Genomic DNA, 13,379 nt, shown 5'->3' with positions numbered 1-13,379 from the left:
AGCTAGGGTTGTAGTCCTTAAGTCTTTGTAGTTTTCCTTCCTTGTTGCATCTGTTATTCTGCATACATCTTTTGTAATCCTGTTTGTTTAATCAATGAAAAGTTTATTTCTGTTTCTTTCCTTTGTCGTTTTCTACATCTGAATCTTTTATATTCTTTTTTGATGTTATGACAAAAAGGGGGGAGAAAACATATGATAAATGATCTGATTAAATATTATCAGTTATCAGTTACCGGGTAAAAAGGCCCCACATTACTAACAGAACTTGCAAAGTTCTATACTTTAAATTGTGTTGTTGCAGGAATTGAAGATTCTCTTTAAAGATCAACATAAGAAGCAACAAGATGATGAAGCAACTCTTTAGAGAATCAAGCTCTTGGATTCTTGAAGCAAGCTGAGTGCTATGAAGCTTCAGAATCAGAAGCAGAAGCAGAAGCAAGAATGTTCAGATATTCTGATACATTCTATATGGCTTATATGGCTCTGATACATATTATGTGTTCTGAAACATATTTTATGTTCTGATTCATTCATGCTGACTTTTGTCGTTTAGTTTTGTTCTGTAACATTTTAGGATGTAGAGATGCTCTGATGAAGCTCTGGTACATTCAACAATGTTCTGATACATTCTAGCATGAAGTGATGAAAGAAGAAATTCAAGCTCTGAAGCTGTCCAAATGGAAGCAGAAATCAGAAGCTGTGAATGTTCTGAAGATCAAAGAAATTCAAGTTCTGAAGCTGTCCGATGGAAGCAGGAATCAGAAGCTGTGAATGTTCTGAGGATCTAAAGAAATTCAATGTTCTGAAGCTGTCCTATGGAAGCAGAAATCAGAAGTCATGAATGTTCTAAAGATCAAGCACATGTGAACGTCTCTACCGAAATAATCAGGGAAGTCTTTTATTATTAAAATTCTTCTAGTATTAATTTCAGGGGGAGATTATTCATCTCAGGGGAAGATTGTTAATCTCAGGGGGAGACATATTCACATGCTTATGCTATAGCTGTGTAATTGTCTTTAGCCGTCTGCTCTTTCTGATCGCAAATTCATATCATTTATATATGTTTTTGTCATCATCAAAAAGGGGGAGATTGTTAGAACAAGATTTGTTCTGATCAATATTCTTAGTTTTGATGATAACAAGGATATGAATTTTGTGTGAGATAATGTGGTACTCTAATACATTGCAATTTCCCTTTCAGGAAATATATAAAGAGTATGCACAAATCAGCGCTCAGAAGCTTTGTCTCAGAAGGTTCAGCATGCAACATCAGAACATGGTCTGGCAAGACATCAGAAGATGGTCAAGGCAGAATCAGAACATGGGTCTATGGAAGCATCAGAAGAACTTGATATCAGAAGCAGAAGCACTGAAGTTCTCATGGTATCACGCTCAGAAGCACTTCAAGGTCAGAAGACAAGAAGATGCTATGCACCAAGCTGTTTGACTCTGATGATATTCAAACGTTTTATTCACAAACATCAGATCAGAAGAAAGTACAGGTGGCAGGCTACGCTGACTGACAAAAGGAACGTTGGAAGCTATTAAAGGCAATGTTAGTAGACACAGCGTGAACAAGGCTCGAGGTAGTTGACAAAAGCGTGAAACATTAAATGCAGTGCTGTACGGAACACGCAAAGCATTAAATGCTCCCAACGGCCATCTTCTCAAGTGCCTATAAATATGAAGTTCTGATGAGAAGCAAGGTTAACCAATTCTGAACAAACTTATTCTGAAAAACTTGCTGAAACGCTGTTCAAATCAAAAGCTCAGAAACTTCATCTTCATCAAAGCTCACTACATTGCTGTTGTAATATATTAGTGAGATTAAGCTTAAACGTTAAGAGAAATATCACTGTTGTGATTATAGCTTTTCAGAAGCATTGTAATACTCTTATTTGATTACATTAATTTGTAAGTAACTAGAGTGATCAAGTGTTGATCAGGATACTCTAGGAAGTCTTAGCTTGTGTCTAAGCAGTTGTAATTAGAGTGATCACGTGGTGGTCAGGATACTCTAAGAAAGTCTTAGCTTGTGTCTAAGCATTTGTTCCTAGAGTGATCAGGTTGTGATCAGGATATTCTAGAAGACTTAGTCGTGGGCTAAGTGGAAAACCATTGTAATCTGTTGCGATTAGTGGATTAAATCCTCAGGTGAGGTAAATCACTCCGTGGGGGTGGACTGGAGTAGTTTAGTTAACAACGAACCAGGATAAAAATAACTGTGCAAATTGTTTTTATCGTTTGAGTTTTTAAAACTACACTTATTCAACCCCCCCCCTTTCTAAGTGTTTTTCTATCCTTCATCTCATGCATATGGATTAGATAAACAAAATATATACAAAGATAATATAATGGATACAAGTACAAAAAAAACAAGGATGGAAATCAACAAGTTTATGTACATGTACAAAAGATAATGATCAAGATAAACAAGTCACATTTAACATGGATGAACAAAGATCAAGATGTTTTTGAATTAGGGTTTGAAATTATGGTTTTGAAATCACACCTAAACCTAATTGATTTTTAATGATTTAAATACCAAATTCTAAAAGAGAATTGGTTTAAGGGTTCATGATAATCAAGGGGACATTGACCTAACCCTAGAAAAATATTCACAAAAATATTCACAATTAATTTGAAGAAAACATTTAAAAGGAAATGATTTTTTTTTTGTATTTTTAAACACTCAAAAAAACATGTTTTTGATTAATTTTAAATGGTAAAATAATAAATATTTTTGGGTTTTTTAATCATGATAATAAAATAGGCAAGTTAAATAAACAACACAAAAAAATGGAGTTAAAAAGATTGATTTTGCTATTTAAAATGATTTTTCAAAGTTTAAATAAAAACTAAAATAAACAAGTGTTAAAAAGAAGGTTTTATTGCTACTAGGGTTTGAACCCACGCACCCTAGTTCATTTCACAAAACAATAACCACTGGGCCATGCGCTTGGCCCAGTCAATGAACACATTCACATGTAAAATATTAAGACAAGTGCATAAATGGGATAAACAAAAAAAAATGAGATTTTTAGCAAAAAGTGGGGTTCGAACCCACGCACTGGGACAAGAGGGGACTAAGGGCAGGTTGTGACCAAGTGAGCTACTAATGCATTAAGATATATACACGCTTCCAACACATTATATTTTAAACTTGCATTTTAAATTGAAGAATGGCGCCAAGGCCACCTTCTTCTTCCTCGTGAAACAACAACATGAACAACAATGGAGCCAAATTCAATCTCTCTCAAAACTGAATCAATTTTCACAAAATAAAACATCATTCTGATTAACTTTTAAACACGAGTTCAACCATGTAATTAACAAACATTTATTCATCCTCAAACATGTTAATTTCTGGAAAAACGTATGAACCCTAAAATCCATTTTTAAAATTAAATTCTCAAGTCACAAAATCAAGCCCTAAAACCTTAGGGCTATTGATCCTTACATTATTCTGAGTGGAATAATATCAAGTTTTGCAAAGATTGATGCTTAAATAAGGGAGTTCAAAGTTTGAATTTTACCTCTAAAATGAAACTCAAACCTGGCAATGGGGCACTTCCAGAAGTGTGTTCTTGATCCTATTAGCTTCCTGGGACCTTGTGGAAGATTTATGGGTGCTCACTTGAACTGGAAACCTTCTGGATCCTCCTACTCGAAGTTACCTACAAAACAAGAAAGTGAAAATGGAACTTGGGGTTCAAAGTGTTACAGTTGCAAATAAATGGTTTACATAGCTTGTATATGGTATATAGAAGGTATTCAAAGTGATAGTTTGGCCAATGTGTGAATTTGGAGAGAGCTTGAAGGTTAAGGCTTCAAAGGTGTGTTAATGGAGGTGAAAATGATGATTCTGAGTTTGAAGTGTTTTGGAGGTGTATGGGAGTGATGAACAACTTCTAAATGATGTTTATAAGGTGTTTAAAAGGTTGGTTTGCACTCAGAACCATTGCAATTCAAAATGGCTCTCAAAATGCAAAGACACAAAAAATGAAGTTTTGGATCATATGGTGACTTGGAGATTTCTTGTGTGTTTGATCATGGAAGCAAGTCCCTCTATTTATAGGCCAAAATTAGGGTTTGTTGGTGAAGGAATAAGATTAATTAGAGATCCCATGTGATACTTGTACTATTTTGCTTCTTTATGAAGTTACGTGAAATTTGTGGTTTCAATGGAATGGTACAAGGCTCAAGCATGCTTGTGTGACTTTGTTCTGATCATTAGATGTTTTCTTGTTGAGTTTAACTTGATTTTTCTGCAAAGGAGACATGGGGGAGGCTCAAGGGAAGATTGGTTGGGATTAAAGCCTCTTTTTCAAAGTGGAAGTGTGATCTTTCTGCCATTAATGGAATGATTCAATGGTTAATGTCTTAAACACTTGGATCATAGCTCAAAAGAGAGTGTAATATTTTGATTATGGTGTTTTAAACAAGTTAGAGTGGCTGTACTTTGAATACTTTTCATATTTGGATCAAGATTCATCTTTGTTCTTCATGTTCATACCTTCCATTTCAAGTGCCATGAAGCCATATTGACAAAATCATATCTCATAGCTCAAGTGATGAAACTTCATGCCAATTGTCTCTTTGGAAAGCCCTTGCTACATACTTCTATCCACTTATTAAAAGTTTTCTCAAACTCTTTTGGGATCATGGAGAAAAATGGCCACAAAGTTGGAAAAAATTCAAGTGAAAACACAAATAAATTCTAAGTTTTTTTAACATAAACTTCTTAATTCCATATCTCACAAAATAATCACTTTTTGATGAAATGAGATTAATGTCAAAGTTGTTTATTCGATAAAAATCTACAACTTTTATGTTGGGAGATTTTTAAGTTTGTAGGTGAAATTTGAAGCTCCCAAATTGAGGTCAAAATCACTTAAAAACCCTAATTTTGACTTTTGTTGACTTTTTTATTCTTGATGAACTTTATTGATTTCTCTTGGTTAAATGTCTTCATTAATCATATGTTGATGATTTGAGTCCTTAACAGTTCATGGTTGACTAATTTTCTCAAAAGTCAAAGGTTGACCCACACAATTGACTTTTTCAGATGAAATACAGTTTTGTGGATTCCACATGAATCAAGTTCTTCTCTTCAAATGAATGATGTGAATTGATTATAATGTTGATTTGCATGCCCTTGAATCATGGTTTGAGTCTTGGAGCCATGTCCTGATTAAAAGTCAATCCTCCAATTAAATTAGGTCAAAACCTTAATTTAGGCCTCAAGTGAACTTGAAAGTTGTTGATCTTGAATTGGGCCATCCTTGGGCTTTGATATTTATGGGAGAACAATTTGAATCATAGGATAATGTTGAACTTCCTTGTGGGCCTCAAAACCATAGTTTGCTTAGTCTCTTCTTTGATTAGTCTCTAGTCTTAGGACACAAGCAACAAACAACAATTTTTTGTATTTTTGGTTAGCAAATGATATATGCATGATGATAATAATGATGATGATGATCCTATTATTTGGAATATGATGGGATCTCAATATTCAAAAATTGGGGTACAACAAAGCCACCTTTTTATAGACAAAAGATGAAGCATATATGAAAACAATCTATAGACTTTTCAATGTTGATAATCGATTATTTAAAGTACAAAAATGATTATGGCACCCCAAAATGGAACATTTTGATTTATATCCATTGTCAATCATTAAGATACTGCTCCAATCATTATTAGTCATTACAAAGTGATATAATCGGCTATCATGTAGGCATAATTGACTATCCCTTTGTAAAACACGCTTATAATTGACTGGGTAGTTCCCTAATTAATCGGCTAAGCTTTTAAAACATTTTAAGGTAATTTTCATAGAATAAGAGAGACTTTTCAAATGGTTTAAAGAGTGTGTGTGATTTTACTTAATAAAGTTTAGAGGTAGTCTTATAGCTTTACAAGCGTAGTCCACTCGATCTAGACAAGATGATCTTTCACACCTTCTCTCTTTCACAACTTTAAAGCTATTGTTTTCTTGCCACATTATCTTTGAGTTTATAACTTAACTCTAACCTTGATTATTCTTTAGATTAGGCTTGAGATAACTCTTCATAACAAAAATCCATCATCAATATAACAACTTGACCAGAGATGTTTGCTGACTTCACCGAACACCGCTTGACATAAGGTGTTGTATCCAAAGATAGCCATAGATAACTTATTCACCAAGCAAAATTTATCACCACATCTTAATATTCCCAACCATAAATTTACATTTTTATTTTCAATATTTGATCAACACAACTTGATATTTAAGCACATCCTATTGATTAGTGGTTTAGAAGATCCTTAGGATTCATCTAGGTTAACACATATTTACCGATATACCTTAGGTTTCATCTTCATATAAGGCACCACCATTTGATCATATTTGACACTTTGATCTTCAAGAACCATCACGTGAAAAACATGTTAAGCACCATCACTTGATCAACATTTCAAGCACCATCACTTGATCAACATATCAAGCACTATCACTTGATAAACATGTCAAGCACCATCACTTGATCCATAAATGAAGAAATATAACTTGATTAACATATCAAGCACCATCACTTGATCTACAAAATGTCAAACACTATCACTTGATCCACATATTAAGCACAATCACTTTATTAACATATTAGATGATATTATATGAACTAATGAGCCTTGAACAACAAGTCTTGTTAAAACTTCTCTTAAGAGTGTTGTCAACATAAAAACAAAATTAATAGTTTGTTGTAGACTTCATACCTACAAGCACATCGATCTGTATCAGCTTCACATATAGGACACACTTTATGTCCCTTAATGTTTTACCAAACAAACTATCGTATGCATGAAAGTCGTTGATTATGCAATACAACATAACACTCATACTAAAACTTTCCCCTAAATACGCATCATCAACATTAATGTTTTCTTCCTACAAAACACTTAAATATTTAATCAATATACTTATATAAACATCTATGTCGTTTCTTGTTTTTCTTGACATGAAAATATTATATATTTGTGTTTCATGCACAACTACAAAGATATGTTGTAAATTATGAGAAGAACATGCCATGAAGTACGTTTAGTAGTTAAATTACCAAGCGGGTTTATTCCTTTAATGAGAAGTCCAAGCCTAAGGTTTCTTGACTCATGGGAAAAATCTAGAAAAAAAAATCATTTTTCTTCCATTACAAAGAATTTGCTACATGAAATTTTTTTCCATCATATTTTCTTTGACTTGCATGCCATATAATATTATTTGTGACATTACATTAGCAAACACTCTCTTGAATCTTAGAATTATCAGTAGGTACCACAATACCTTGACAGGAGGACTCTCTCTACTTACACCACCACCACCATCATCATCATCATCATTAGGGTTGTTTTTGGGCTTCAGAAACCGAGATCCACCCAAGAACCGGACTAGTAGACCTCGCCCATTGGGCCGACTAAAATAAGGCCTGGATTTTAATCTAATTCTCGAATGAAGATCCGGACCAATTATCCCATGAGTAACCATTTTTTTTTCATTTCCTCACTTTTCCCACTCCTTTAGTTACGCTATCATGTCTCTCATTCCTTCCTCCGACGACCTCCTCTTCCCCTCTCTCTTTCTGATCACGCTCACGCCAAATACTTTAGTATAGTGTTACGAATTTTATGTGTTTTTCTTTTCTTCGTGAGTGTTAAGTATACCTATTTCAGAGAGAGCTATAGTTAATCGTTCAAGGCTTCCATAAACTTGTAATGTATTCAACCTTTTATGTTTGTTATTTTTCTTATACTATTCTTTATCTTTACCATGCTTGCATGTTTGATTTGATGAATTGTTTCTTACCATGTTTCAGTTTTGACCTAATTTTTTTGAACTAAAATGTTTTGTTTCTTTCTAACCTAAATATTTTGATTGTTTGGGAGTTTGTAAATGCATATTACAATTTTGACATGGGTTTTGTGTTTCATGTTTGATTAATAATAATAAAGGGTTAGGGTTTTCTGTTGTTGAGTTTTGGTCATAATAAAGGTTTGGCTAGGGTTTTTAAGAATTATTTGTGTCTTGTTCTTAATAAAGTATGGCTTATGTTGCTGAGTTTTGTTTTAATTTCCTATTACATTATTGTTTTATTGATTGTATTTTGTTCCATGTATGTTCAAGATTCCTCATTGACTCCAGCCATGGATGATCTGATTGATATTAATATGTTGTTTGATTACATTGGGGAAGAGCAGAAAACAGATGGAGATAACTTAGAGATTTGTGAGATGATTTATTTGGAGCTTCCAGTTCCAACTGATAACACTACTCAAAATACTTCCACTGAAAATACTACTACTCAAAATAACACTACTCAAAATACTACAAATACTGAAGGGTCAACCCCTCAAGTTAACCAAGATCAGAGTTCTCAGAGTCAGAGAAATGCTTTTGGTAAAGCCCCTCGTCCCAAAAAAATTGTTGTTCATACTGAAATGGTGCTTATTGAAAGACCTGATGGCATTAAGAAGTGCAAGTGCATATGGTGTGGTAAGTTGTACACATATGATACGAAGTGGAAAAGTACCTCTAATGGTAATAAACATTTAGAAGCCTGTATTTAGAGAAATTTAAGGTTGATAGGTAATAATGACAAAGAGGTAGCAAAATCTAGGTTAAACATAGGTGATAGTACTCCTAGTTTGGAAACCTGGACATATGATTCTAGGTCATGAATTTCCTTTTTCTGTTATGGAAGGTGTATATTTAATAAGTTTCTAAGAGAGATTTATCCATGGCATAAAAAGATTACAAGGAAACAAGTTAAGTTTGATTGTGAGACATTTTATGAGGCTGGTAGAGTTAAGATGAAAAGGTTTGTGGCTTTGATTAACATGGTCATTCTTACCACTGACTTGTGGTGGTCTGGTGAACAGAGGATAGGTTATATTACTGTGACTGGTCATTTCATTGATTCAAAATGGCAACTTCACAAAAGAGTTTTATCTTTTAAGAATGTGCCACCACCATATTCTAGGGAGGTTTTATGTAGGGAGATGATTAAGGTGAATGTTGATAAGATTAGGAATGATGTCAAATACTTGATGAATTCTCAAACTATATGCAAAGCATTCAAAAAGTTTGTTGATGAGTTGCAACTTGAAGGCAAAATGCAAGTGTTGGATACCAAGACAAGGTGGAACTCAACTTGGTTGATGTTTTCCAATACATACCATTATAGAGAAGTGTGGCCTAGATATGCTGAGGAAAATGGTGCATTTCTCAGCTTTTTGCTTGAGGAAAATGATTGGGAAGATGTTCATGATATTTGCAAGTTTTTGGAGGTTTTTGCTGATGTTACATCAATTATAAATGGCACCTCTTACCCTACTTCTAATCTATTTTTGGCTGAGCTTTACAGGGTGAAGGTTCTACTTGATAAACCTTCAATCATCTCAAATAATCCTCAGTTGTAGGCACTTTCTAATGAAATGAAGTTGAAATATGACAAGTATTGGTCAGAGTCTAATACATTGATTTCTATTGGTGCAGTTCTTGATCCAAGGTATGTACGTTAATTAAGTTGTCATTGCATTGTACATTAGGTAGCTTGATATGTTGCCTTGTGATTTAATTTAGCCTATGATGATTTCTATTTGATATGAATGCTTTATATTTGAGCCAACTCTATATGATCTGCTTGATATGTTGCTTTGTGATTCAATTTAGCCAATGAAGATTTTTGTTTGATATGAATGTCTTATATCTGAGGCCAAATATGTATGATCTGCTTGATAAGTTTCATTGTGATTCAATTTAGCCTATGATGATTTCTGTTTGATATGAATGTTTTATATCTGAGGCCAACTTTATATGATCTTCTTGATAAGTTTCCTTGTGATTCAATTTAGCCTATGATGATTTTTGTTTGATATGAATGTCTTATATCTGAGGCCAACTCTGTATGACCCACTTGATATGTTTCCTTGTGATTCAATTTAGCCTATGGTGATTTTTGTTTGATCTCATGTTACTCTTTAGTCCCTATGATGAATTTTGTATGATATGAATGTTTTATACCCGAGGCCAACTGTGTATGATCTGTTTGATATGTTGCCTTGTGATTCAATTTAACCTATGATGATTTTTGTTGCCTAGTTTGCATTGTGAGTCGTGATTTAATAGTCCCTATTAATTCAATTAAGTTGTCTTGTTAATTGTTATTTAATAGTGCCTATGATGAATTTTGTCTGATCTGCTTCATTTGATTATAGTAGCTGAGGCCTATTTTGTTACGTGCTTGTGAATTTAATTGTGTCTGAGGCTTATTATGTTACCTCCTTGTGAATTCTTATGTGTCTATGATGAAAATTATTTTTAAGGCCAACTATGTTGCTTTGTGAATTATTCTAAGGCCAATATCGTAACCTTATACTCTACTTGATCCAATAGGTATAAGATGATCTTCATCAAATGGGTATATCCTTTCTTGTATTCAAATCCTACTCAAGCAATTTCCATTGAACAATAGTTGTCAACCAACTTATGTCCCCTTTTCCAATTGTATCAAGATACCTATGGAACCAATGATGAGATTGCCCCTGTTGTATCTGGGTTGGGAAGGAGGGATTTTGAGAGGTTTTTAGAAACTTGTGGGTAATAATAATAATTCAAAATCTGATCTTGAATTATATCTTGAGGAGCCTCCCTTGAAAGCTCCCCCTAAAGCTAAATTTGATGTTTTAACATGGTGGATGGGGAATGAAGCCAAGTATCCTATTCTTAGTAAATTGGCAAAGGCTATCCTAACTGTTCCAGTTACTACTGTTGCTTCAGAAACAACTTTTAGTGCTGGAAAAAGGGTAATTGATCCAAAACGATCATATATGAAAACTGAGACAGTTGAAATGGTACTTTGTGGAGGTGATTGGATGAAGGAGAAGTATGAGATTAAGAAGGTTTGCACAGCTAGTGTTGTAAGTAAATTTGTCGTGTCTTTTTTAATTTAATATGTATATTTCTTAATATTCTATCTCACTAATATATTTCCATTTGTAGCTTGAGGAACCACAAGATGAACCTTTGACATATCATTTTGGTGAAGATCCGGGTGTCGCTTCTTCTACAACTGCAACTTGAAGAACTATATTTGCAATGAAAATGATTAGATTGTTCTGAGGCATCATTAATATAATGTAATGATATTTTGTACTTTTTTGAAAACATAAGTTTCATAACTTATGTTTTGCCAAGTTTTTTAAGCTGGTTTTGTAATATAATATCCAATGATACAATGTAAAATGATACGAATTTAGTATCAAAATTATGCACAATATTATTCTGTTATTCAGTTTTTCAAACAATTTGAAAACTCTGACAGTGAATTAAACATGTTGGAAATTCCGAAGTTTATTTTTTTGCTTATATTTCGGGTGGTCCGGTTACCCGACCAAAAATCATCAGACCGGTCTCGGTTATCATAAGACAAGTAATTTAAATTTGGTCCGGTCTTAGTTTACCCGAATGCACCATACTAGTTTCGGGCCCAAAAAATTCCATTATTGTTTTGGTCCAATCTCGGTTTACCCAATTAGGGTTTCGGTCCACTCCTTGGGAGTTGGCATCCCCAGAACGGCCCGGACCAAAAACAACCCTAATCATCATAATCACCATCATCATCAACATTATCCTTCAACTTGTAGCACATTTCCTTATTCATCGAGAACTAATTCACTTTATCATACTTTTTCCTTTATAATATGCAATCATTACTACATGCATGCATTTTGATATAATCCAAACACATTGGACAAAATATCTTTTTTCCTTCATAATTATGGTTCAACAATGTGTTACCTTTTGTAAGCATGTCTTTCAATAATTAATAGGTTTTCACTTTGAGCCTATATTCAACTGAAGTAAAAGGCTTTCTAGAAAAGGCTAGCCCTCAGGCTATAAAATAGAATTCTCTCTCTCTCTCTCTCTCTCTCTCTCTCTCTCTCTCTCTCTCTCTCTCTCTCTCTCTCTCTCTCTCTCTCTCTCTCTCTCTCTCTCTCTCTCTCTCTCTCTCTCTCTCTCTCTCTCTCTCTCTCTCTCTCACACACACACACACACATTATATTTTATTTCAATTAATATGGGAATAAAAAAAATACCCATACCATATCCACTATTAAGTTTTGGTAATTTGACCATATCAATTTAAAAATTTAGTAACAATGGTTTTCTATATTAAATCATTTTATTTTAGGGTTAATACCTATTTTACCCCCTGCCATATGGGGCGTAGTTGAAAACCCCCCTGCCAAAAAAAAAGTTTCAAAAAGTGCCTCATAAAATTTTAAAAGTTTGTATTTGAACCTTTATCACGCCACATCATTAAAAAATCTGATGTGGCAACTTTTTTTTTAATTTATTTTTATTATTTTAATTACGTGGATTGCACAGGTGGCATTATTATTATTTTTTATTTAATTTAATGCCATGTGGCATTTTTATTATTATTATATTGTTTAGTTCTTCAAATATCAAAGTTTAAAAAATGGTCCCATGGGGTGTTGAACCCATGCACCATACCATACATGCAAAACACTTTACCACTAGGCTGAAGTACGTTTTCTAATCTATAATTCCCTTAGACATTATATATTAGCTGCTGCTACGTTATTAAGATTAATGTTAGTGTTTACATTATTACTTAATATTAATATTATTAGTTAATAACTATTAGTTATTAGTTAATATTTATTAGGTAATTTTAACGTTATTAAATAATAATTAATATTTATTTTACTGTTTAACTTAATTAAATTATAAAATATAAACTAAATAAATTAATTTTAACTAATATTAGTTTATATTAATTTAATTTAGTTTAATTTAATTTATATTTTATAATTAATACTATTTTAATTTATATTTTACTGTTAACGTTATTAATTAATATTTGTTTATATTAATTTAATTTAGTTTATATATTCTAATTAATATTAGTTTAATTAAATTTAATGTTTATATTAAGGTTTATATGTAATTTAATTTAATTAATGTTATTTTACTTTTAACGTTATATTTAACTTAATAAATTTAATTTAAAGATTTTATATAAATGTTTATATCTAATTTAATTTAATTTATTTTACTGTTAACGTTATTAATTAATATTTGTTTATATTAATTTAATTTAGTTTATATTTTTTAATTAATATTAGTTTAATTTAATTTAATGTTTATGTTTAATTTAATTTAATTTATTTTTATTTAGTTTATTTAATATTATTTTACTATTAACGTTATATTTACGTTAATTAATTTAAATTAAACAATTTATATTAATATTTTTATTTAATTTAATTTACTATTAATGTTATTAATTAATATTATTTTATATTAATTTAAT

The sequence above is a fragment of the Vicia villosa genome, unplaced genomic scaffold (genome assembly GCF_029867415.1).
Source record: "Vicia villosa cultivar HV-30 ecotype Madison, WI unplaced genomic scaffold, Vvil1.0 ctg.000279F_1_1_3, whole genome shotgun sequence".
Taxonomy (NCBI): Eukaryota; Viridiplantae; Streptophyta; class Magnoliopsida; order Fabales; family Fabaceae; genus Vicia; species Vicia villosa.
The sequence above is the reverse complement of the archived record's forward strand: the minus strand, read 5'-3'. Positions refer to the sequence as shown.